The sequence below is a fragment of the Peromyscus eremicus genome, chromosome 1, assembly GCF_949786415.1.
Source record: "Peromyscus eremicus chromosome 1, PerEre_H2_v1, whole genome shotgun sequence".
Classification (NCBI taxonomy): domain Eukaryota; kingdom Metazoa; phylum Chordata; class Mammalia; order Rodentia; family Cricetidae; genus Peromyscus; species Peromyscus eremicus.
In genome coordinates, this window is record NC_081416.1 from 182179519 (window position 1) to 182206911 (window position 27393).

Below are 27393 nucleotides of genomic sequence, written 5' to 3' on the forward strand. Positions count from 1 at the left end.
ACAAAATGTTCCATGGAAATGATGTCACAGATCATATGATCTCCAGAGATCACCATTAATTGCTTTGTGAATGACATTTGTTGCAAACATTAAATGTGTTAATGAGAGATATTGGTCTATACTTTGTTTCTTGTACTGTCTTTTTCTAGACTTAGTGTTAGGAGATACAAGCCTCACAGCATAGCTAAGGTTACATGTGACACTCACTGTGTCTAAATGTTCAGGAAACTGGGTGGATTGTATTCAATTTCTTCTTATATTTGGAAAACCTTTACATGAGGGGAAGAGACTCATCTGCACCCAAAGAAAATCCTTCACTCTTTCCAGGTAGAAAAGTAGTCCTGATACTATTATACTTTCTTCAGAGTCTGGAAGGACCATGAGGGAGATCAATACCACTCCCTGATCCTGATCTATGATGTCTACAGAAAACTATAGAGAATGAATCTGACAGTACATTGGATGTCACTACAAGTGGATATGGAAATCTCGAACCCCACAGGCTACAAAGCTCTACAGTTCTCCATACTCTCTACTCCACACTATGTCCCAGGAAGTCATGAAACATGGCAAAGGAAATAGGTTGCTGATGTGAGCATCAGCAGCATTCATTCTTCCTGCCTCAAGGAAGAAACAGTGTCATCTTAACATCAACCATCCCTGACACTTCCCAATACTTTGAGGAAGCTTCCTGAAGCTGTGAGAGAAGGAATGGATAACCCCCAAGTGAACCAGGAATAAAAGGGCTAGTTTGACCCAACTGAGAGAGCCAGGATTCTAGGAGCTGTTGGCCTTTTCTTTTCTTTTCTTTTTTTTTTTTTTTTTTTTTTGAGACAGGGTTTCTCTGTGTAGCTTTGCGCCTTTCCTGGGACTCACTTGATAGCCCAGGCTGGCCTTGAACTCACAGAGATCCGCCTGGCTCTGCCTCCCGAGTGCTGGGATTAAAGGCGTGCGCCACCACCGCCCGGCGATGTTGGCCTTTTCTTATACCCAAGTCAGCCAGCAACTTGCTGGAATCAGAGAAATGGCAGTGGCTATGTCAGGAGCCCCAGCCTTTGGTTTCCTTCACTAATCTCTTTGAGGTGGATGGACAGCAACAGGATCTGATATCTTTCTACATCATTCTCAAATAATGCCCCACTGACATGCCTACAGGTCAATACACTATCCCACCCCATTTCTCATTCTCAAAAATTATAATACATATCTGAATGTTTCCATGTCACTGGACTATATGATCATTACACTAACTCTGAAAGAAAGGTCATTACCATTATTGTGGCCTGGAGACAGGAGGAATATAATTACCACTTGAAGCTGAGTTGGTAAATGTTGTTCTTGTCCCTTATATAGAAACTGGTTACTTTGCCTCCCTTGAGCATTATTTCTCATAAGACAATGCAGATCCTGTCTCAATGCCCCAAGCACTAATGCTCACAATATCTGCAGATTTTATGAGAAATCTTCATCCAGAGATAAGAGGAACTGAGGGAGGATGAGCTTTGTGGAGGTTCAGATGCTGAGTCTGAAGTATGAGTTTCTACCCCTTTCAGAAACGAAGAACTCAGAGGAATAAGGAAATTCCTTATATAAGGAATTTAGTGACAAAAGCCCAGGTTCAGACCAGGAGGGGGGTCAGCTTCTCCATGTGAGTCACCTATGGCTTCTAGAACTCTTTCTACAGCTTCTCTGGTACTGGCTGCCTATGATGGCAATATTTGATCCCCAGTTAACCCCAGTAGTGAAGAGACATCCTCAGCCTTCTCATTCCATAACATTAACTTCAAACAGTCCCAACTTGAGCTGTTGCTCTCACTGTCTCCCTGTCATCAGCACAGTCCAGGCTCAGAGAAGACTCCATGCATCTCTCGATGCTGGAAGGCCTTGCTGGTCAGATGTTGTAGTCTATCATGGACTAAAGACCATTCCTGGGATATTTTAGCCAACAGTGTGTCTGTTTTCTGATCTTGTACCCCCCAAAATCTGTCTGATCTAAAGTGAAGAATTTGGAATTATTGACATTGGCAGACGATATTTCAAGTGAGTCTAGTATTGACTGTGTATTGTTGTTATTAGTGGCCTGTAGATGTAACCAACTGTCTTATTAAATAAGAAACACAGAACCAATGCAAAGAAGAAAGCCAAGAGGTCAGAGCTAAGAGCTAAAACCTTACCCTTCCTCCTGTGGTGGTCCTACCTCTCCGAAAAAGAGCTACTTCCTGTGTTAAAGTCTTTATAAAGACTTTCTTCTGCCTTCTCATTGGCTGTAAACCCAACCACATGACCGCCTCGTCACTGCCTGTCTGTACAGACCTCCAAGTCTTCTATGGCTGGTATTGAGATTAAAGGCGTGTGTATCCAATGCTGGCTGCATCCCTGAACACACAGAGATCTACCTAGCTCTGCCTACCAAGTGCTGGGATTAAAGGCGTGTGCCACCACCGCCCGGCTTTCCTATGGCTTGCTAATAGCTCTGACCCCCGGGCAACTTTATTTATTAACATACAAATAACATTTTAGTACAAAATAAAATATCACCATATTTCCCCTTTTCTATTTTAATAAAAAGAAAAAAGGAAAAAGCTTATAACTAACATAAGAAAAACTATATACAAAAGTACAATAACTATATACAATATATACAAGTAATAAATACCTAAACAATGTCTAGTCCATTTGTATTTGACAAATTCAGAGAAAATAATTCCATTATCTATCCTATTTTGGTAAGTCCAAAATGTATCTAATTCACTTTCTATCCTAATTAATCTTCAACTATAACTAACTAATCTTCAACTCCCTCAGAGACCCAAGAAGGAAATAATATTAGCTAACAAAAAAAATAAAAACAGGAAGTACATGCAAGCAACTTCCAAAAAATTGTGAGTTGACAGAAACAGCCAGCTGCCTGGACAGTCATCTGTGTTGGGGCATCATCTTCAGCCTATAGGCTTAGCGTATCTGACAGACTCATTTGTGAAGTAGAATGTACACAAGGGTCAACAGTTCAACCTCACATTGGGTGAGAGCAGTCCATGTACCAGAAACACCTAAATTCCACTAGTGCCATGTCATAATTCAGGATTTTAAATTCTGGAAATTGTTGATGTTTTTTTAATTCAGCTGTTCATTCTTCTTGGCTATGTGTGTATGTGGCTTCATCTCAGCATCTCGTTCTTCTCCACATCCCTCTATTAAATGCCATTATATTATTGAGAGGTGTCAGCTTAGTTACTCTTCAAGAATAACTATTTCAGCTGCTGTTCCATTGCACATCAGAAGCCATCGGCCCATTGCTTGTTCAGCTGCCTGTGAAGAAAAGGGCACTGTACCTTTTTCAGATTGCGAAGGCCACTTCAGGGATGGTGCCATATTGTCCTGGCCTCAGAAGGTGCCTTTTGATAAAGCCATAACCACTCTTGTTTTGACAAGAATCAGTAGTCCTTTGTTTCATGTTCTGTCTGTCCTGTTTGTCAGCAGTTGATTTAAGGATACTTTGTTGTCCAGTGGCTAACTTTTGCCACAATGAAAGTTAACTCCAATTGCAGTTTTTTCAATGCCCATATTTTCTCTGAAGTAGATCGGTACTGCTAGGAGCCGACATGTCTCATAGCCATAACAAAAAAGAAAAAATTTCTAAGTTATTAAAACATTTTAAATGCCATATTCTGTAGATCTCTGAAGGGTTTGAAGATAACCTGTCTATCTAAAATGTATCTGCTCAATCTTGAAAACATACCTAATATGACTACAAGTTCTATTATAATATCTAACTACTAACTTTCATTTCTTTATATTCTAATAGTTGGTAATAATAACATTCAAGGATCAGAAAATTGCATTACATTGTTAAATGAATGGTATAAGTACAATTAGAAATATAGCATTTTCTAACAATATCAATTTCAATATATATAATTGTATATAATATAAAACAATCCAATCCAATGTATTTACATTTTTCTTTTCTTTCTTTTTTTTTAAACAAGAACCTTAAATCTAATCTCCTTTGCTTAGCCCTTTTCCTAGCCCTTGACAACAACTTGTAACCAACCCCCTTAATCAATGAAAATTATCCCAGACCCAAAACCCATTAAAAGACAAAAAAAAATCTGTCTGATCTAAAGTGAAGAGTTTGGAATTATTGACATTGGCAGACGATATTTCAAGTGAGTCTAGTATTGACTGTGTAGTGTTGTTATTCGTGGCCACTCTTATGCAGACCTATGTGAAAGGGGGCATGCTGAGCAAGGAAAAATATAAAATTTATAGTTTGAGGAGTAAAAGAATACCATGAAGTGTAACGGAGTTAAGCCCATACTCAGTGAAATAAAACATTTGAAGAAAACCTTTATGTTACATGGAATAAAGGGGGTGGTGGCCTATGTCAAGAACCAATCCAGCTAAGATTCCAACTTGTGAAAAGTAATTAAAGAAATCCTTAAGCAGTGAAGGAAACTATTGAAAACAGAAAGTTGGTAAAATGTGTTTGAATGAAGGCATCAGGTTCCAGCTCCAGTAAGCAGCAGAACGTAGCAGCTTTAGCCCTGTGGTTCTGGCTTTAGAGTCAGGGAGAGAAGAAAGGGGTTGTGGAATCTCCCTCCACAGTTAAGGAAAGATGATGGGGCTGGACATGCGTCAGTGGTGTCCTTGCTTGGAGTCCCGAAGAGGCCATTGCATGGAAATTGACGAGGTAAGGCCTGCACTGCCTTGGGAACCCCTAGATGGTGGAGATGCCAGATTTGTGGGAGACCTGGCAAGGAAAGCTGTAGACTAGGTTTGGAACCAGCCCAGGAGAGAGAAGCATGTCAACACGTCTGAAAAGAGTTGGGGTTCTGAAGAGCTCTATAACTTCAGACATGGAGATGCAGCACTTAGAGTTTTCCCTGCTGGGTTGCGATCTTGCTTCCTTCTAATATTTCCTCACTATGCTCCCCTTTCCCTCTTCTGGAGTGGTAATGTGCATTCTGTGCCCTAGTATGTTGGAAGTATGTTATCTCCTTTTTTATTTTGATTTTACAGTGGGCTAAAGTTAAAAGATTTCCTTGAGTCTCAGAAGAGACTTTGGACTTTGAAGCAGTCTTGAGACTGAAGGAACATGGGGACTTTTAAAGTTGGACTGAATGCATTTTCTGCACTGTGATATGGCTACATGTCTATGGGGGCCAAGCAGTGGAATGTGGTTGCTTGAGTAAAGATGACCTCCATAAATTCATATACCTGAAGGTTTGGTTATCAGAAAGTGGCACTATTTGAGAGGAAGTAGGTACGGCCTTGATGGAATAGGTGTAACATTGTTGGAGGAAGTGTGTAGTTGAATTTTGGTTTTCAAAATCCCAACTCAGGGCCAGTACCTCTCTCTCTTTCTGCTGTCTGTGTATGCAGATGTAGAACTCATAGCTACCACATCCTCCTGCATGCCACCCTTCTCCCTGACATGCGGATGATGAACGAAACTCTGAAACTACAAGCAAGCCCCAATTTCATCTTTTCCTTTGTTAGACTTGCTGTGCTCGTGGTGTCTTTTCACAACAGTAGAGCAGTGAGTAAGACAAAGGGAAACTGTAGTGTTTGCAGAGATATAAAAAGAGTCACATCATCGAACAAAGGAAAATGACAATTTCATACCTAACTGAGAATCTGAGAGGTTAAAAGGGTTGACAAATCACTCCACTCATATGTAGCTCCTTCCCTGGTGTCTTTCACACAAGGCTTCTCAGTATCTACAGCCACCCTATCCCCTCTGTTTCACACGTCTAGCCAGTTTGTCTGACTTTCACCATTCATAATCCTTGTCACGTGGACATGCACTCCCCTCTTGTCCATTACTCTAGTGCTTCTCTTTGACTACAACAACTTCGTAGTCAGCTCTGACATTAAAGCGTTCTGCCTGAGATTGCACTTGACAGGAAAAACCAATGTAAAAACTATAATCTGAATATTTCTCCGTGGGACTCTGGGGTCAGGACAGCTCACCTATTTCGGGAAAGAAGCTGACCCCTCACTCTCCCTTCATGGAGACATGCATGTGAGACTTCCCTTTAGCCCCAGTAAACAGAACCATCTTATCTACTGACTCGCACAGTAGATGATAATGAGGACAATGAGCTTGGAATCGGGGCTGGGGATGGACATGCCTGCACCTGATCTGCTTTGATGCCTTGTCTATAACTGTTAGAACATTTAAAGGGTGTACTAATACGATCGTGCGTCTTACTCAAGAAGAAGCACTGTGTGCTTGCTAAGTCTGCAACATTGTAATGATGTATTAAGGACAAATGCAAATTTCACCTTTGGGGAGATACTTAAGGGAGACATCAGGTTTGTTTGCCATTACGCCTGTCTGTCCCTGAGTAGGATGAAGGCAGAGAAGGCAAACACTAATGGGTTGTGGAAACATCCATTTAAGCACTGAGTCAACTATCCACTGCACGGGGCGTACAAGGGGCCGGTGCCTGAGAAAGGCAGTTCCCCTTCCTGTGTGTTCGAAGTACAACCATGTAATGAGGACTGCCCTGCCTCCGAAGACCACACCCTGTTTCCTGTTCCTTCAAACGGGCTCTGTAGTTCTGCCCCTAATTTTGCACTCCTACAGCCTCTGGGAAGAGATACCATGACCTTCTTCTTCACAACACTGCTCTGTCTGGGTGAGATGGGCAGGGATCTGTTGTCTAGAAATGGCCCCGATCCACAGACAAGCATCAGAAAACCCCAGGGTCTCAGGAGGTTCTGCAGAGGGGAGGAGGGGCTCTAGATTCAGGGACAAACCTCTCACACTGAGTTCTCTCCCAGAACTGACTGTGGGCCTCAGGAATGCAGTGCTGGCAGGTGAGTATCCGAAGCTTTCCTCTGCTGCCTTCTCTTCATACCCAGCCACTCCTGGAAAGTAAGGATGGAAAACAATGCCTGTGTGCTCATCGCGATTTTGGCTGCAGTGTTGTGGGGTTGAGACTTGGAATCTGAGGAAGGATGCCCTGGGTTCCAGATGCTTATTTACTTGCAGTGACCCTCCCTAAACCTATCCTGAGAGCTCAAACAGCCTCTGTAGTCCCCAAGTGGAGTAAGGCGATGATCTTCTGTGAGGTGAACACAGAAGCCAAAAAGCATGATATCTACAAAGGTAGACACCCAAAACCAGTGTGCGAACAGATTGTACTGGAGTTTGGTAACAAGGCCGAATTCTTCATCTCAAAAATTGAGCAGCACCATGCAGGGTGATATTGCTGTCACTATCAGATACTGTGTTGGAGCGTCAGAGGACAGTGACCCACTAGAGCTGCTGCTGACAAGCAAGAGGACACATAGGGTTCCCAGCCTCATTTTTGACTGTCAAGAAGTAGGTTCGCAATCAGGATTTCCCCCTCCCCTCGCAGCCCTTGAGGATATAATATCTGAGAACACATACCTTATTCCTTCTTCTCTCTCAGGAGCCTTCAGGAAACCCAGACTGTCAGCACAACCAAGTCCTGTGTTGGCCCCAGGTGGCAATGTCACCCTCCAGTGTGTCTCAAAGCAGCAATACGACAGGTTTATTCTGATTAAGGAAGGACCGCAGAAGCTCTCCTGGATCATGGACTCGCAGTATAACCAATCTTCTGGGCAGTTTGAAGCCCTGTTCTCTGTGGGCTTTTTGACTCCCACCCAGCTTTGGACATTCCGATGCTACAGCAATTACAGGAACAAACCACAGGTGTGGTCAGAATCTAGTGAGCCCCTGGAACTGCTGTTCTCAGGTGAGGTACCCCTGCCTGTCCCTAAAGTGATGGTAAACTTGATATAGGTGCACATGGAGGACTGGGTGTGTGGTGTGTGTGAGAAGCCAGGTCTCTTTAGGCCATTGATACAGAGTCCGGGAGACAGTGGGACCCAAGACACAGAATCCAAAGCAGACCGTGAGAGAGAGATGCAGGAGGTCCAGGACAGAAGTGAGTCTACAGTGGGTTGTCTGCTATTCTGGATCACCTTAAGTGTGATCTACTCTGTATCACTTTCAAACACACCCGCTTCCTTAGCTGCTACCTTTTTCAGGGCATCTCAATAGATCTTCCATCAAGTCTGAGCCAGGTTCTGTGATCACCTCAGGAAATCCCATGACCATCTGGTGTCAGGGGAACCTGGATGCAGAAATACATGCTCTGCATTAAGTGGGAAGCCACAAGACCTGGGGCACACAAACCACAGAGTAGCTTGGGAAGACGTCCAAATTCCTATCCCTTCTGTGATACAGAAACATGCTTAGAAATGTCACAGATACAGTTTCACTTCAACAGGCTGGTCAGACCACAGTGACATCCTAGAAATGGCTGTGACAAGTGAGGGGACAATCAAGGTCTCAGCCCCAGGCTCTGCTCTCAGGAGTATTCCCCTCCCACAGTCTAGCCCTGGAGAACACGGTGGCTGTGTGACCCATGTAACAGTCTGCCTCCTTCTCTCCTAGGAATCTACTACAATAAACCCAGCCTGTCAGTCCTGCCCAGCCCTGTGGTGACCTCAGGAGGGAACATGACTCTCAAGTGTGTCTCCCAGGAGGGATATGACAAGTTCATTCTCACCAAGGAAGGTCAGAAGTTCCTCAGCTCCATGAACTCACAGTATATACACAGTATTAGGCAGTACCAAGCCTTTTTCTCTATAGATCATGTGACTCCAGACCACACAGGGACATTCAGATGTTATGGTTACTACAAGAGTACCCCACGTTTGTGGTCTGTACCCAGTGATCCCCTGGAAATACACATCTCAGGTGAGTCAGCACCATCACTGAATAATCTCTTTTTGAGGCAATAATACCCATGCCACTGCTTTGCCCTTTTGGGGAGTGCCCTGTAAAGAGTAACTAACGGGAGAGCATGTTTTTTTAGCCAGAGCCCCACAGCTAAATAAAAGCCATAAGATGTGCAGGGCAACATGGCATGGGATACATGTTTGGTAAAATCCAGTTGCACAATTCCTAGCCCATCATTTTCCCATTGGGGCTGACTCCAAATTCTTCCCCATCAAGGCCATATCCTGGGACCTGGGAAAACCCTGATCCTATAGTTTTGCTCTGGCGTCAACTATGAAAGATTTGATCTGTAAAAAATGGGTGAACTAACCTCGGCCAACACTGTGGCCAGCAGACACAGGTTGTTTCCCTTTGGCTGACTTCACCCTTGGCTTTTTGAGCCACTCCCCTGGGAGCCAATGAGAGGTTATGGGGCATACAGCCTCTCTGCTGAGCAGTCAGTCTATTGAGCTCCTGGATATCATGATCACAGATGAGAGTCTGAGCAGATTCAATTAGGTTCATAGCCTCTGCAGAGGCCCTGATGGGGGATTCCATAAGCTGAGGACTGGGAAGAGGAATGGGGATCATAGACGGGAAGTGATGCAAAGATACAGTTGATGCACAGAAGATGCTTAAGTCAGCGAATAACGACAGAGTCCAGGTCCTCACAGTCAGGCCCCATGGAGGTCTCAGCACAGACACTGAACTCAACCCTTCTCCTATTCTCTTCTCCTTAGGACAGACCTCTGTCACATGATCTCTCTCAGTGCAGCCACACCACACATTGCCTACACAGGAAGAGACAGCCCTACTGCATTCATCATAGAGCATTCTAGACTCTCCTTCTGTATTAAATAGGGGCACATGACCATTCTCATCTACATATGATCCAAAACCATAACTCAGTCCGACCGGACAGAATTCGCCAAGAGAACTGGGACATACCAAATGACCAATCACACTTAGACTAAACCAAAATCCAGCTGAGTCAATCAAAATCTAGAATTCAGTGAAGCCTGCAACCTTGTTCTTCAGGATGACATACAGGAGCAGAATATGCATTTGTTCAGAATTCTCTTGGGAGATGGTAAATAAGAGGATTTCATCCTGCCCTGGGTGTGCCCATCTGAACAAGAGAGGATATGGGGATAAGACCTCCAGTGATCCTCCACTGCTGAACTTCCAGACTTCTGAGGTCATAGGAGAGCTGATCCAGGCTTGTCACTCTATGGCCTATCCTGCTTGTCTCAATTACTGTTATTTGTAAAGATGGCAAGGATTGGGGTAGATAGAGCCATCTTGGGATCTATGCTTAGTGAGAGGAATCCAAACTACTAGGGAATTGTACAGATAAATTCTCAGTGCTTTGTACTGTTTACTCTGTTCCATGGTACACACACACACACACACACACACACACACACACACACACACACACTGACATGCACACCTTTCAAATGTTTGCTGAGGGCTAGAATTGCACGACACTTTGCATGACATCTTAATCAAACATTCCCCACTTCAGTTGTGAGAAAAAGGGGGTGGAGATGAATGTATAACAGAAGGATCTGCTTCTGACCTGAACTGAACATAGAGAAATTTCTGAGTCTGATGTGAGGAGGACTATCTGGGAGTTTAGCGACAAGACAGAAGTTCTCACCCTTAGCAGAAATCATTCCTCATCTCTAAGAGGCAGTCCTACATTCTATACCTCTGGTTGTTCCTCAATACTCAGAACAGGCCGAGGACTGCCAAAGTCATAGAGAGGGACTGAGTGTGGGAATGGGGCACTCAGCAAAAACAGGTATTTGGGAGAAACATTCCAGATTAGGTGTTAGGTGTTAGCATTCTGAACCACACTGTGGGGACCTGCCCAGCATTTTGATGTTATCTTATGTAAAGCCCCCTTTAAGAGGAAAAACCCCTCCCCCTTGTTTTCTTCCTCTCTCTCTCTCTCTCTCTCTCTCTCTCTCTCTCTCTCTCTCTCCCTCCCTCCCTCCCTCCCTCAGGAAGTGCGCACTTCCATGTTGTCTCCCTCTCTCTCTACCCCCTTCTCCCTCCATCCCTTCCCTTCTCTCTTTCTCCTTTAATAATAAAACTTTCCACATGGATGCCATACCTGCATGGTGTGAGTAACTTCCAACCACGTCCCCTTGGTCTCTTGTGCACTTTCACAACATTGGTGCCATGTCATTGACAGCCAGGTTTCGTCAGTTCAACAGCAGCAACCAAGGTTTCAGCTGCCTTTTAAATTCACAGATGTCATGGTACAGGATAAGCCAGTTTCAGATGTAACTTCAGAGGTTCAAAATTTTAGCATTGATAAATGCAGTCTTGATAAACTGATAGAGCACTGACTACAGACAGTCTTGGGAATCCCTAAATTTCTGTGGACTTTACTGGTCCCATCTTTTCGAGACGTGTTAGCATTAGTAGGGAGGGTAGGGAAGCCTCCCTCCTCCTTCACTCGCTCAACCACTTCTATTCAGTAATTTTCCTCTGGTTATAGATTTAAAGATATGTTTCACTGGGCTGAAGCCAGGCCCTAGAAAATATTCATACCTTTTAACCCAAAGGCATAGCTTTTGCTATGACACCAAAATGTAGGTCTCTTCCAGTTGTTTAAAGACACAGGTTCCTGCACAGATCAATCCCTCCTGCCAGACTTGTGCCAAGGCTAGACCCTCAAAGGCTCTCGAGATACACCACCAGCCACTGAATCATCTGAGAACACCAACCAGGCAAATACTGGCATGTTAGCTTCACCCACATACCCACTCATAAAAACTCCATTATCTCCTAATTCACTGACACTTTCACAGGATGGATGTGAGCATTTCCCACCTCCAGAGAAACAGCAGATATGATGTCTCCTGTACTCTTGATTTGGTGTGCCATTCCCCCAGGCTCCTGGAAGATCACTGCTGCTACCACCACTCCCGACTCAAGGACATATCTACTCTTTCATCTGGCTCATCCACACTGCCTCTTCTGTGCAACTGGGACCCTTCTCCATCCCATTCTTTCTGGCAGTTATCACTCTTCCCATGGCTGGCCCCACTCATGAAGCCAATGATAATAATCTATTTTTTTCCTAGTAACCTGCCTTCTCAGCTCCCTCAAGGAGTCTCCAAGATGACAGCTAACTGAATGCTTCTTCACTCATGCCCCCTGCTATGCATGACTCCCAACACCCACTTTGCCCCCAAATTAGCAAGAAGCTGTCTCAAGAATTCAGTGCCCTTATGTAGCTAGAGTTTTCCTGCCTGGCCCACAGTCAGGACAAATATCTCTCACCCGCCAGTCCCACAGCCACTCAGACCCGACCAAGTAAACACAGAGACTTATATTGGTTACAAACTGTATGGCCGTGGCAGGCTTCTTGCTAACTGTTCTTACAGCTTAAATTAATCCATTTCCTTTAATCTATACCTTGCCACATGGCTCGTGGCTTACCGGCATCTTCACAAGCTGTTTGTCATCATGGCGGCTGGCAGTGTCTCTCTGACTCAGCCTTCCACTTCCCAGCTTTATTCTCCTCCTTGTCCCACCTACACTTCCTGCCTAGCCAATGGCCAATCAGTGTTTTATTGACCAATCAGCAACACATTTGACATACAGACCATCCCACAGCACCCTTATTCCCCCCCCACACACACACACTTGCTATCCACACTCACCTTTCTATAATAATCAAAAATGGAGGAATGTTAGCATTTGAACCACCCTTTGGGGACTTGCCCAGCATCCTGATGTCATCTTCTGTAAATCCTCCTTTAAGAGGAAAAAACCTTCCTCCTCCTTCTTCCTCCCTCCCTCTTTCTCTTCATGAAGCTGTATGCACCTCCACTTTCCTTTCCCTCTTTCTCTCTCTCTCTTTCCCTCTCTGTCTCTCTCCCTCCCTCTTTCTTTCTCTTCCTTCTCCCCTTTTCCTTTAATAATAAAATTTTTCATATGGATGTCATGCCTGCGTGGTGTGAGTAACTTTCCGCTGTGCCCCCTTGGCATGTGTCTTCTTGGTTCAAGTCCACCAAGTTTTCTTGAGCACCATTCCACAACACTGGGCATCTAAATCTGCAGATTCCCTACTGAGCTCACCAGAAATGCCATACTCAGAATGGTGCCTTGTGGTTGTTCAGTGCAGGGACTGCATGATCAAAGATCATCAACTGGAATGCCTTGTCAATTTGTTCTACTCCGAATTTTCTGTTTTCAATTGTGTATCATTGGTGTCTCTTTTAACCCAGTGAAGCTGAAGATTCTAATAAGAATACAAGAGGGAACCTGATAGAGACAGAGAAAGGTTCACCCCAGAACTTCATGAGTACATATAATGATAGTGATGGACATTTACAGGAATGGAGACTGTGGTACACTTAGGGAACACTCAGGGCTCTTAACCACTTCCTGCACTCTACTCCTCTTATTCTGTTCTCAGGATCAGCTAAGACAATCAGTCCTTTACACAATATGATGAAAACCAAGGCAGGTGAATATGGATAATTGAAAACAATGGCACTGGACACAGCAGGTCTAAGTTCTGTCCTGGGAAGGCATGTGCCCTTAGTGGACAGTCAGTTATCATGGGAGAAACTTAGCCCTGCCCTAACCTAACCTCTGCGACTTCTTTGTCCACAAACACAGCCTCAGAGACACAGGATCAAACAGTTGAGAATCTCATTAGGATGGGGATGGCCGGCTTGATCCTCATAGTCCTTGGGATTCTGGTGTGTGAGGCTTGGAACAGCCAGAGATGGGCCCACAATGTATCTGGGGCCTACTCAGAAGAGTCAGAAGCACAACTTTCAAGGTAAAAGAATATGGGAAATAAATATGTTATTTCCAAAAATTTCTGTAAGAAAATTCAGTCCTTATGTTGAAGATACGTTGTTAGAGAATGTCTAGGGAGCAAATGTGTTTTGGGTACAGAACAAGGTTGAGTAATGTGATGAGTCTTACCTTAGAAATGAAGTTCTGTCCCTCCACTTATTGTGGACTGTACTGACTAATGAAACTCTCTGAATATACAATGTAAGGGAACCTATTGTCCTGACGGCCTGGCTAGATTCCTCGTTTCTGTACATGTTTTCTTTCCTTCCATATCTTGTGACATTTTCCTTTATTATCAGTTACCACATTCTCCTGGCAGGAGTCTCTGCCTGTTGAACTAGATAAAAAAAAATAAGTAAATCAAAGTCCATAATGAAAAATCACTGTGTGCCTATAATGCCCCAAACCTTCTCCACGCCCCTTCAGCCCAACTCTTCTGTCTTCAGTACATGTTCCTCACAGTTCTTCCCTTGAAATATGGAGCCAAAAAAAAAAAAAAAAAAAAAAGCCGGGCGGTGGTGGCGCACGCCTTTAATCCCAGCACTCGGGAGGCAGAGCCAGGCGGATCTCTGTGAGTTCGAGGCCAGCCTGGGCTACCAAGTGAGTCCCAGGAAAGGCGCAAAGCTACACAGAGAAACCCTGTCTCGAAAAACCAAAAAAAAAAAAAAAAAAAAAAAAAAAAGAAATATGGAGCCAATTTTGTAATTCTGGTAGGATATGATCTATTTGGCAAGATACTGTGGGCACGACTTAGAAAGTTTTATTTTCTTAACAAAATGTCTTGATTTATGGCCTTCACTGACACTTACAAAAAAGCAATGTGCTGGGTGGTGGTGGCGCATGCCTTTAATCCCAGCACTCGGGAGGCAGAGCCAGGCGAATCTCTGTGAGTTCAAGGCCAGCCTGGTCTCCAAAGCGAGTTCCAGGAAAGGCGCAAAGCTACACAGAGAAACCCTGTCTTGAAAAACAAACAAAAAACAAACAAACAAAAAAAAACAAACAAAAAAAAGCAATGTGACATTACAGGCATGGAGGTGGGGAACAACACATGAAATTGATGTGTTGTTTGTTTCAAATTCCAGTGTCAACTCCTCACATATGCAAAAGAAATCGGCACACAGATCAATCATCCACAAATCCCTTTACTTGTACAATGACACAGAATCTTTATACAGACTATCTGGTTATGCTCAAACAATGATAGCTCTTTCTTTCCCTTTTTTGTCAATATGAGAAATGATTATTTACCTAATTCTGTTACTGTATTACTTAATACTTCAAGTGTAAGATGGACAATGTGTGAAAAGAGGGAATACGGTTGCATTCTTCAGTCTTTAATGTCAAACTTCAGCTTTCTCACCATTTTGTCTGATGGTAACTTTGGTCTTCCTAGTACATGATATTGTTCTGATTCAGGGGTTCTCTGTTCCTAATTTACTGTGAGTGTTCATGATGAATGACTGTAGGACGCTGTCAAGTGCTGTCTCCTCATCAAGAACTGTGCCTTTAGAATGTATATTTTAAGTTTTACTTTGTTACTATCATCAATGACACATAATTTTGAATGTTAAATGTGATTTACATAAGTGTAAATTCTAGTTTTGTGAAATTTGAATCCTCTTACAACATTTTAGAATAAATTTGTATGACTAACAGCAGAATATTATCTGATGATTGTGCATTTAGTCAGTTTTTCCTGGTGTTGATGTCACAGAAAAATATGAATATGATGTCACATATTATAGAATCTTCAGGGGCCATCTTTACATGGTGCAAAAATGATGATTTTTGAAGACTTTGAACCTGTGTTTATGGAGCTGTAAGTTTTTTCCAGTCCCACCCATCCCCTTGGTCCTGCTGCTGCTTATAAAACAATCACTCAGAGGCTTAATATTAATTATCAACTGTACGGTTTATGGCAGGCCTCTTGCTAGCTAGCTCTTATACCTAAATTAACCCATAATTCTTATCTACGTTTAGCCATGTGGCTTGGTACCTTTGCTCAGTTCTGCTTTGTTATCTTGCTTCCTTTGTATCTGGCTGGCGAGTCCTTACTCTGCCCTTCCTCTTCCTAGACTTCTCCTAGTCTGCTTGCCCCACCTATACTTCCTGCCTGGCTACTGGCCAATCAGCATTTTATTGAAGCAGTATACAAGATCATTATCCCACAGCAGTGTTTATGAGAGGCATTGGTCAATACATAGTTTTATCTAATGTCTTTGTCTTGACTTAGTGTAGCTGATGCTGGCCTCAAAGCATGACTTAAGTGACATTTTCCATTCTTTGCACCTTACTGACAAGCTATGTGAGTAGACCATAATTTCTTCCTATAGGCCAATCTGATGGATGCAATTCCTCAGAAGAGGTTCCTACATTCCTAAGTGACTTTAGTCTATGTAAAAAAAAAAAAAAAAAAAAAAAAAGCATTGAGACAGGATCCGCAGTGTCCTATCAGAAACTGTTGTCTAGAGATAAGATGAACTGGGGGATCAAAAACATTGAGGAAGTTTACATACAGAGGTAAGAGTAGGAAGTACTGCCTCTTACAGAAATAAAAAAGTTGAGAAGTAAGAAAATTACTGGCCAATAAATAGAAGACAAGGCTACAATTGAAGTCAGCTTTATCAAGTGAGTAACACAGAACTTATAGAACTCTTCCTACATTTTTGTGGTACTGGCTATGATGACCATTTTTGATCTGGGTAGTAAAGAGGCATCCTCACTTTCTTCATTCTTCCCTTTTCATTCTGATATTAACTCAAAAGAGCCCTTGCCTTAGCTGTTTCTGTCACTGTCCCCTGAGCATCAGCACAATCCAAGGTCAGTGAAGACAAAATACATCTGTCTATACTGTTGATCCATCCACATCTTGCAGTACTCTAGGCTTCTGGTTCACTTGATCCCAATTCCTTTAGACTCTATGGACCCTTTTCTAACATTCTTTTCTGGTCTGTACCCTCATCAGTGTTAAATCCTTCCTCCAACAATATCACCCAGAATCCCTTCCTGATGTTCACAGTTTGGAGATATAGTCTCTCCTACAGGAAACTGACACCTTACTACATGACATACTCATACTTACTACATGACATACATGGCCTTTACCAAACAATCATACACACACACACACACACACACACACACACAAATACGCATACATACACATAAACAGAGAGACAGAGAGAGAAAGAGAGAGAGAGAGAGAGAGAGAGAGAGAGAGAGAGAGAGAGAGAGAGAGAAACAGATTCAGAGAGACAGAAAGATAAAGAGGGAGAGAAAGAAAGAGCAATAATGATATCACACTTCAAAGTACTAAAATATCTGTGCCTCTCATACTTATTTTCCAAGGACAATTAGGGACTAGAACACACCACACATATGGGCAGAGAAATATGCTTACCTTGACCTACTCAACTGTACATATATTCATGGGTTCAGTTCCATATTAGAGGAGCATGCTAGAAACCTACATAAACAACTTAGTATAGTAGAAGACATATTGTTTAGGTTCAGATTACTACTGGAGGTTTATCAGAGTTTACTACCACTAGATTCCTTCAACTATTATCCTTCCCTAACAGTGGTTTCCCTAGAGCAGCAACAAAGTCAGATATTCCTTTACCTAGTGATAGCCCTTTAATTGGAGATAAAAACACAGATCATATTCATTGCAAAAGAATAAGGTGGAGCCACAGAATTCTGTGAGAGTTTCAGTTCTTCAAATAGCTGATGGTCATCCTTGATGAGTAAGCAATCCTAAGTATATTCTACCCTTTGTTCTGGCCTGGATTCTGCCCATCCTTAATGCAGCCTCAACCCTAGATTCACTTGATTTCCATTGATAAAGAGATTTAAATTCCCCTTTCATGTAGCTCCCTGAAGTGCAGAAAGCTGAAGCTGATTAACATATGATTTGTTCCTTTTCAAATAAGTCTTCTTAATTCCCTGGAAGAAACCATTTGGTGTCATGAGTCACTTTTTGTTCTGAGATTACATGGATGTGACAAGGGGGCATTGGTTATTGATGAATGAATCATAATTTAAGGAAATAGAAATGCTTGCATGGAAAAGAGGTCTAGGAGAAAGGACTTGTCTCCACATAAACTGTAATTAGTTGATTAGTATGTCTTTCCTGCTTTGCAAGCCCTGGCAGCATCAACCTGCATCTTCATCAAAGTGTTTCCAAGGCCAGGAAGGTGATCAGTTATGATAAGGAACCAAGTGCTATATAAATGGACAAGGTGAGGAAAAGAAGGAACCTGTGCAGAGGTTCTTAGACAGTGCAGCAACCCTCACTCAAATCTGCTGAGAATCAACTGCATGAGTAATACAGAAGTACTATCTGCAGCTATTTCTGGATATAAAGAAATGAGACAGACAATGTCATGTGCTGAGACCTTGTTATTGTCTTTGCTGTCAGTAGAGAGCCTGGTGCTGGTACAGGCAGAAGGCAGACTAAATAAGAATTTGTCACCTGGAGAAGAGGTTTTCCCCACGTGAAGGAACAGCCACGTGAAAAAGAACAAAGGAGAGGACGTCCAGGCATGGTGAACATTGGGGCAGTGCCCATGCATGAATTAGAAATGTTCTTATGCTCAGGGTTATTGTGAAAGAAGAGTAGATGGGCCATTTAGCAAAAGGACCTGGAGATGCATGATCAGCACAACTCTTTCCTTCTGCTGAGAGACCCTGAGCTGCACCCCCTCACATACACAGGGATCTTTATGTCTCCTCAAATCAGGGAAGGAGACTCTCAGGTCAGCAAAGATTTTGAGAGCATCTGGAGTTGTTGACCTTGCCTCTACCTGGTTCAGAATTAAGTCAGAGTGACTGAGCACTGAGGTCCTGTCCTCAGAACACCTTATTCTTCACTTTGAAAATCAGCAAAATTTAGATTTGTTACAAAAGGGCATGTTAATTCCATCTGCTGAAAATAAACTCTCAATGCCTGATGTAGGTTTCCTCAGATGTGTCCAGTTTGCATGGGTTTGTTCCAAGCTCTGGTTTTAATGGGGAATTCAAAGGAATTCAAGGATCCAGTACATGTTATCCACAAATAAATCCAAAGCACAGTCCTCTGATGACAGTCACTATTCACTCATTGACCCCACATTCACTGCGAGCATCCAGGTTTTCAGGTAATCACGGGTGGAGAATGTTGCCAATGTGAACAGATCCTCATCTCATCCTGCATGTAGTAAGAACATCTCAGAACTCATGCAGGATAAAAAAGAAGATGTCCAGAATAACATGGAAGAAGATACCGATCATTTCAATTAAGACGCCGAGTATGGTCTGTGATGTTGATCCTGATCAGGAATCCGACATCGAGGACAACACAGATTGCCTTTACACTGTGTGCTTCATCTTGTAGATGCAAGCATAGGATAGATCTTGTAAAACAACCTACAGAGTTGGAAGTCATGTGTTGCTTAACATTAGTTTGTCATGGTTAATTGACTGGATTGATGAATAAATTTCATGAGCACAGTTGGAAGAAAACCTTCAGTATTTGCAGAAATAGAAAATAATAAGGTAATAACATAAACATGGGTCTTACTCAACGCTAGGAAGAAGCACTGTGTGCTTGCTAAATTTGCATTATATAATAATTTATTAAGGACATGCACACATTTCATCTTCTACTCCCTTGGGTGCTGAGAGAATACATTTATCTTGAACTCCAAGGGGAAATTGGGGCCCAGTATCACTAGGAAAAGCTACTTTGGGAAGAATACCTGTGACCAACACTGGTATCACCAACACTGATGGAAAGTCTTGGATCTAACTCATATTGTCAATTTAATATGGCTTCTTCAAATATTTAGTGTTAACAAATGAAACAGTGAGATTTTGCCAGACATATTCATATTGAAGTCTCTCCTATTCAACAAGACTTTTTCAGAGGTAGCTTATAATGAGGCATTAGTATCCCCATGTTAAAATTAGAAAATGTCAAGAGAATACATACAAGCAAGTATGATGGCCCATCTTAGCTGATGACATTAGTGGGTCTGGAACCAGACAAGTGACAAACTACTGGGCACACATGTGAGCAATTTTCTTGACCAGATTGTTAAACTTTGAAAATCTACTAAGAAAAAATCTGAGATGTAAATATGGTTAGGGAATATCTTAGGACCCAGGATTATTCTTCCTGACAGGCAAATTCCAAAACCCATCATCTGGGCGGAGTCAGATTCTATGATACCCTTGATAGAAGCTACAACCTATGGTAGCAGGGCACTCTGCAGGCTCACAGCCAGCCACATTATAGAGAAGGGGATTCAATAGTTTGGGCAACACCAGCTGAACACCATCTCAGAAACAAAAACAACTTTAACATCCCTGTTAAGTTTAACCCTTAAGATTTTGAATTGAAGACTCAATTGAAGATCTTTTAGCATACAAATAAAGCATTCAACCAATGGCTCTCAAACTTCATAATGCCGTGATCCTTTAACACATGTTTTGGTGACCCCAAACCATAAAATTATTTTCATTGCTACTTCATAACTGTAATTTTGCTACAGTTATGAATTTTAATGTAAATATCTGATATGCAGATGGTCTTAGGTGACCCCTGTGAAAGGGTCTTTTGACACTGCCCAAGTGGTCATGATCCATACATTGGAAACCACTGGTATTAAACATACATGCGGTTCACAGAGAAACTGGGAACTTTACTTTTTCCATACTATCATAGCGAACAATTACAGAACATCACAATTTCTTGTATGACTCAGTTTATCCAAATAAGTAAAGCTTAACAAAGTTTATGAAGACAAAGAAGCTGTGCCTATATCTTCATGCCAGTTACTGTTAACCTGAGTAGATCCTAGGAGTTTTTGAATGCTATTTTAAAAACATATGTTGTTTCTTATTTAAACTTTCTGATAATCTGGTTTTGAACAGTTAGCAAAGACATAGATAGTTAGACATAAATCTCCAAACTAGTTTTCGTTAACCTGAGAATACCTTTATAACCATAGGAATTCATCGTCATACAAAATTCTGCCTTAATCCAAAATACTCTGGACACCTGCTGTTGCCTTCTTAGTCTAAATGAGATACAATGATAAACCAAGGGCTCAGTGGGACTAATTTTTAAGATTATTGCCATAATTGGTTTATACCACATGGTTATCATTAAAAAGATGATCATGATGTTGCTGTGGGATGGTCTGTATGTCAAATGTGTTGCTGATTGGTCAATAAATAAATCACTGATTGGCCAGTGGCCAGGCAGGAAGTATAGGCGGGACTAACAGAGAGGAGAATTGAGAGAACAGGAAGCTGGGTGAGAGAGACACTGCCAGCCGCCATCAGGACAAGGAAGATGTAAAGTACCGGTAAGCCACAAGCCACGTGGCAAGGTATAGATTTATAGAAATGGATTAATTTAAGCTGTAAGAACAGTTAGCAAGAAGCCTGCCATGGCCATACAGTTTGTAACCAATGTAAGTCTCTGTGTTTACCTGGTCGGGTCTGAGCAGCTGTGGGTCTGGCAGGTGAGAGAGATTTGTCCTGAGGTGGGCCAGGCAGGAAAACTCTAGCTACATGATGTTGCATGACATGTACCCTTTTTAACCTTAATAGAGATGGCTACCACACACTTGTTTGCTTCCATCTTGATGAGGTCATCAGCTAAGATGGAGGTGAGCCACATTGTTGCTATCTAAAAAAATCTATTTTCCTAGATCTAATTTTATAAACAAGAGTTGGATCCCATATAGCATGCTGTAGCAAATTAAGATTACCTATGTATATGATTTTTGATGATCAACCTCGTGTTACAAGTTTTAAGCTAACTTTTTGTTACAGTTTTTTTTTTAAGGTAAAGTATGTTGCTTTATTCATTTTCAGATCCAGACAGATCATAAACAAAGTTGACTAAAGGCCTACCTAGATCCAGGATCACCCATTTATCAGAATCTGACCTGTTTCCTATATCTTTGATGTGAATCCCCGCAGGTTTGAGATTCAGAGAGCAAGGCCTGCCTCAGGTGATAGTTTGAAGAACTACATTTAAAAAAATCACGTTTAGTACCCAGCATCCCGTTTGATACAGTGACAGTATTCAGCAAATCCACTGATAGTTCTGAAGCTGACTGTGTTCTTATCAAAATCTTTGTCATAATTATTGCCAATGTTTTTATCCAACAATTGAAATTTTACAAAGAAAACATCATATCATAATTGCTCACTATATTTCAGATATATCAGGTCCCTGAACTTGTGCGGACAGCACCTAGAATGCAGTTCCTGTCCCCGCTGTTCTCCCTTTGCCTGGCTAGCTCCCATGCTCTCCCCACTCTGATTGAAAGTCTTCTTCCTCTGCTTTGTGCTTTTCTCCTCTGCTTTGTGCTTCTTTTCCGGTTGCTGTGACCAAACATTTGACAAGAATTGTTATAGGTTTTTAACCATACACAATGAACTTACAAATCCTGAAATAGTTTACCTCGCACTATTAAGCAGTTTTTGAAAGCAAAGAGCAACAAAATCCTAGGGATAAAAGATTTTAAAGAGTGGAAAGTGGAAAATGCTTAGGGATAAGACACTTTGGTGACTGTAGAGCTGAGAAAGCTTAAAAGTAAAAGATTTGGGGGTCATTTGTTTGTGTGGTGAATGAGGTTGTTACAGTTTGGGAGAATTTGAAAATCAAGTGTGGGCTGGAGAGATGGCTCAGAGGTTAAGAGCACTGGCTATTCTTCCAGAGGTCCTGAGTTCAATTCCCAGCAACCACAAGGTGGCTCACAACCCTCTGTAATGAGATCTGGTGCCCTCTTCTGGCCTGCAGGGCTACACGCAGGCAGAACATTGTTGTATGCATAATAAATAAATAAATCTTTAAAAAAAAAAAAAAGAAAGAAAATCAAGTGTGCCATCTTCTGCCACTGCTTGAGCTGTTCTGAGGCCAAGACATTTTAGGAACACATGGCGGCTTTCACAAAATCTCTGAGTAGTTTAGGAGGAAACTGAGTCAATGGAGAAAAGGAGAAAGGATCGCAAAATACCTTGCAAAATATCTCTGCCAGAGTGTTGTAGCCCACCGGGTTTCCTAGTGGCTGTACCTAGCAGGATTGCCTAAGAGGTTGATTGGACCACAGGCCTGAGTACCAGGTGACTGTAACTAGCAAGGGAGGGGTCTTTTGCTCCACCCCTCAGCGTTGTTATAAATAGAGCTTTGGGAAAAAAGTTCTGGGCCAGTGGATAGGGATCCAGGCCCACCGCTTTGGGAAAAAAGTTCTGGGCCAGTGGATAGGGATCCAGGCCCACCGAGTCTATCCTGTATTTTTTCTCTGTTTCTCTTCTATTTTTAACTTAAGTCTCTTATCCCTCATTCCTCAAGAGTTCCTGGAGTAAATAAGTGTAGGAGCTGGTTCCCCACACCAGAGTGAGGGTTCTTATAAGCTCCAAGAAAGATCTGAGTGAGAACAGAGTTTTTGTGAAAAGTAAGAGTTGAAAAATAGGAACTCAACAAGAGGGAGGATTTCAATATTGTAGAGTCCAAGGAAGGCATAGCCAATAGAGGGAGAGTGGGAGTGTCTTAGTAGCAGAGAGATGTCCAGGAATGTGTGGTAGGCTCCAAGAGAGACAAAGACATTAAGTAGGTGGGGAGATACAAAGGGCTGGGGTATTTAAGTGTGGGCTGTTGGCGGGCTTTTGCTTCTAGCTGCTGTGGTGATTCTGGTTGGTTCCTGGCAGCCCTGAATGAGATCATATATGTATTATATACCAGGGATGCCTCCTATTCTCTAGCATGTCTTGTATTGCTTTCATGATCATGGAGATGGGATGGATCTCTAAGAGATTTAGTTTAGCAAAGGACAACAGCTTGCATACTTGGGTCAGGTATCAGCTGTCTGAAAAAATGTTTATAGGCTCTGATGAGATGGCATATTAGAGAAAAGGCTGTCTTAACTGTGTGTCTACATTATCTTCAATGTAATCAAAATAGCTTAAACAAAAGATGGAAATGTAGTAGAAATCTAGTAGAACTAGAATCATTGTATATAGGGTATACATTGGAGTAGAATAGTTGTTTTTCACTGTATTTAAGATAAACTCCAGAATGAATAGCTGTTTTCTAGAAGTGCTTTGATCATGAGGAAATCATTGTGGAAGACAGCAATTGTTGTCTGTGATTTATAGAGTTGTTTCTCTGAAGCAGCTTTACAGATTTTGCATGACTTTGGTCAGAAGACTTTCCTGGCAAACCTGGATATCTTGAATTATTGTGTACTGCAAACAGTACACAATAATGACTAAAGTGGCAAGGCTATGAGGCTTTCCTTCAGAAAAACATACAGATTACAACAGGGACTTTGGTATGTGAAAGTTGTTTTACCCAAAAAACAACTTTTGTGTAATAATTAATGAATAAGGTTTGCACGGCTGTTCAAGGTTCAGTCCATAAGAGGCCGCCCACTGCTGTCAGACAGGCTAAAATTCATCTTGGAGTGACCTTCCTTGATCATCCATACAACACAGAACACCTGACAATAAATAAGTGTAACTTAAACGGTATAAAGTAAAGACATCAAAAAAGAACACATGACCAGGAAGCATGTGCACATTTGTAACCCAGCACTTGGGACCATGAGAAAGAGGGATATAAATTTCAATCCATCTAGATATACGCAACAAGACCCTTCTCAAGAAACTACAAAATATTGAAGAAAGAAAGATCTCAAGTGAAAAAAAATTAAATCTGAAAAAAAAAAAATGGAAATAAGGACAAAGAAAACCTGGACTGCACAACATTTTTTTTCTGTGACCGATTCTTATTTTCCCTGACGTTAAAACCCTTCAAATACTGTCAGATCCATCTGACCAAGGATTTGTCTGGAATCTTCCCTCCATCCTCATGTCTTCCTCATTGCAGCTGAGATAATAGAATAAAAACAAGAACTCTCTACGGCACGTCCAGTGGGGAAGACCCTCACTTTTCTTAGAACTGTCTCCTTGATTACAATTTACATTCATGATGACTTCTTTCCAGAATCTTAAAAAAATCATTTCATAAAACACCCCGGAATTCTCTCAAGGAAACTAATTCATTGCATTATTAGCTTAAGCACAATGAAGATTGTCAAAAACTTGGCTGTTACTCAATATTTTGGGAAATAAAAGTATGATTACCTTGGATACTGGGCTCTAATGAAGCTTCCATTCATTTCCTGCATGCTTGCAGAGAGATCTCAGGCTTTATTTTCAACAATTCACCCAGCATTTGTAGAAGAAAGGGAATCACACCCTACTGTGGAATGTCTGCCCTCAGGTAGGAATCAGCCTCGGGGTGGGTTCCTGCCACTGGTCAGGCAAGACTTTGCAAGGCAGTTAGAGCCATCTATTCATTCCCTGGACTACCCTCATTGTTCCCTACCTCTGAATGAGGGAGACAGTTGATGGAAGACAGTACAATCCTAGTTGGTCTCACACACCCAAAAGAAAAAAATTACTTCATTATCTGGGTTATTTCACCTTTATTCTTCTAGTCAATAGTTTGTTCGATTTTATTCTTCTGTCAATAGTTTTCATTTTCAACATTATTATTATATTGTTTTAGTGTATAAAAATCTGGACTTACTGTGTGACCAAATCAGGAGCAATATATCTCACAGGTTAAGGTTTCTGTCTGCAGTTAAGACAATTAAAAATAAGTTCAGCACATAAGGGTCTGGGTGTTTGGTCACGCACTTAGGCATGAGGGACATATCAGAGTACAGACTTCTGATGAAATGGGGATCTCCCTTCCCATAGCTACCAACTGCCAATAGCGCTTTAGCTTGATATAGGGCCTCAGAATCCAATCTACATCCTCCTCCACAATATCCCATGAGCCTTGGATTGGGACTTTATATAACTGTCCCATCTACAGCCCAGTCGTTACAATTGCTTATTCTCAGCACTTTGAACAGTAACACATCTCTCCATTCAACACTGCCAGCTGCAATGAGAAGCTTCTGTGACCAAGGGTGGGAGAAGCATAAGCCTAAGGAAAAAAATAAATATTTAAGGCAGTTGACAACATGACCATTGAGTGAAACCAAGTCAAAAGTTCTCTTCTAGTGCCTATGGCCTCCTCAGCCATGGGTTTGACCCAGTTCACAGGACTATGAATGGACTCTTCCCTATGAAGCAGGTTTCAAATCCAACCAAGAGAGCAGTTGGTGATCTCCATTAGCAGTCTTGCTGCCGTTGCACCAGTGAGTCCCTCATAGATGAATGTTTAAGTCAATGAACACAGTGATGCCATCTCACAACCATGACGACAGTGAGTCCCTCATAGATGAATGTTTAAGTCAGTAAACACAGTGATGCCATTTCACAACCATGACAACTGTCTACTTAAAATCCATCTCCCTATTTTTCTCCGACATGGTGTGTGCTGTCAACTCCTGCTGAACATCTCTTCTCCCTTTCATGGGTCCTTCATGTAGCTCTCCTCCAAGGACTCAGGCCTGATCTGTGGATTTTGTGTTTGCCAACACTCCATACTTAGCATTTTAAGGGTTCTACCTTGCAGGAATAAGTCCTGTGTGACACTTAGACTCACATGAGACAGGTGACTAAGGGTGACAATACTTGACTGAATCTTTCTTACGCACACATACACACATACACGTATGTATGTGCACACATGCACACAGGCAGGAAGCTCAATGCTAACCCTTAAACTGTGGAAATTAGGGTGAGACACCCTGGTACTCTTCTGCAAACAGTGAGGTTGGAAGCATAGATGCCTGTCTTTGCCAGGATTCCTGAACCTACTGCTACCACATGGGAATGAGCTCCCCCTACTGACCTCTAATGAACATAGATCTACTGTCTGCTCAGCAATTCTGTGTGAAATATTTCCTTTCATGGACCTGTTGTTGCTATTTTATGTTCATGACCACAATGATCTGCAGATATCATACATGTTGTGAAGGATCACGTATAAGTGTTCAGAAAAGACAGAATCTCTTCACAAACAGGCATTTACATACTTCAACTTCTGAAAGCCCAGATGCAATTTGTGCCCCAGGCTGGAAATCTATGATAGCTGAGCCTCTTCATGTCCCAGATGCCATGACATGATTGACACCAATTGGAAGAATCTCAGATGAGATACTCAAACTGGTATGGCCAGTGAGTGATATGTCAGTGTTAAAGCACCCCTATCTCAGACAGGAGAATTTTACCCCAGAAAACATGTAAGCATTAAGGCAATACTGGCTCTGAAGGTTGTTCACATAGACATAGGGGTGGATAATATTCCTGAGGAACAGAAAGAAGGGCAGTCCTGGGAAGGACACCATGTTAATAGCAGCATCAGTATGGTGAAGAGAAGACATATTTGGAGGAAGGCTTTACTTGGGCTACTGGAGCAGTGGAAGGGGAAATGGGGAGCATTTATGACTGTATTTCATTGTATTTAAACATGATTATTCAAATTTAAAATTTTTTAAACATTTCTGGAACTAAATTAAAATGAAAATGCAATCTAATAATACTTAGAAATTCACTTTATGGGGTTGGAAAAACTTAAAATGCTACATGGAATGAAATAATGAAGACCAAGACTGAAACCAATGAAATAGAAAACAATTGAGGTGTGAAAAATGGATCAGTGGGTAAAGTACCTTGCATCATACACTGATGATCTGAGTTTGACCCCACAACAAATAATGTTGTTAAAGCTTCATTGGTGATTTGTTCCAAATTGTTGTGTATTTCAAATAAAGGCCTTCTGGCGACAGATAAAGAGCCGAACACAGTTTATCAGATGAGAAAATAATAATAAAAAA

The 27393-nt window shown here is 41.9% G+C and overlaps 1 pseudogene; it reads left to right on the plus strand.

Annotated features, from left to right (window-relative positions):
* The first annotated feature begins 6567 nt into the window (after positions 1 to 6567).
* On the plus strand, positions 6568 to 15145 carry LOC131926815 (leukocyte immunoglobulin-like receptor subfamily B member 3-like; annotated as a pseudogene).
* The last annotated feature ends 12248 nt before the right edge of the window (positions 15146 to 27393 follow it).